The 689-nt window shown below is 28.2% G+C and overlaps 1 protein-coding gene across 1 annotated transcript in view; it reads left to right on the plus strand.

Moving 5' to 3' along the window:
• LOC119581741 (acidic leucine-rich nuclear phosphoprotein 32 family member A-like) overlaps positions 1-689 on the plus strand; it is a gene marked incomplete in the record, with an annotated part of 13054 nt that overhangs the window by 6052 nt on the left and 6313 nt on the right.

A 689-nucleotide genomic window follows, 5' to 3' on the forward strand; every position in this document is an offset into this window, starting at 1 on the left:
AAAGAAGACAGTTGGTGTACCCTTATTTGGTATAGACTACAAAAAATTACTTAATTTTAGTAAGATAACAACAATTTGTGGACTTATTCATGCACCCAGTTAGATACTAGTATTGGCTTCAGTTCATTATGATTTTTTAAAGTAAATATTTGTAAAAGAAAAAAAGAAGGTAAAATGGAGATGGTTTCTAAATAAATGTAACTTATTAGAGTGGTCTGTGAAAACAAGGTATACTTACCTCTTGAATTTCATTTGTTGTCTCGTAGAAGAAAGGGATATGTTAATGAATTGTTAACAGTATGACAAATATCAGATATTAGTAAAATTCAACTGCTGTGATCTCTTGTTTTAGGAAAGAAATGGGTAAAACTGCCAAATATAAGTAGATTTCTCTGGATTTATGAAGACTGTCTTCAACTTCCTTACAAATTTCAACCTGTGTAGTAATGTAATCAGTGTTTACATTACTTCCATTTATTTGATAGGATGTGGTACATATTCCTTAATGGCTTTTGTATGTTAAATAATAGTAAAAAATACCTATTCCATTATAGAGTCTAGTAGAGGCCAAGATAATAAAATAGTCACACTAACTTTTTTTAAGCTCAGTTTATAATTTAGTAAACTACACTCTCAAATTAATCAAGCTGGTTATTATAATTTAGAAAAATCAAAACAATACTAAAAAG

The sequence above is a fragment of the Penaeus monodon genome, chromosome 15, assembly GCF_015228065.2.
Source record: "Penaeus monodon isolate SGIC_2016 chromosome 15, NSTDA_Pmon_1, whole genome shotgun sequence".
Lineage (NCBI taxonomy): Eukaryota > Metazoa > Arthropoda > Malacostraca > Decapoda > Penaeidae > Penaeus > Penaeus monodon.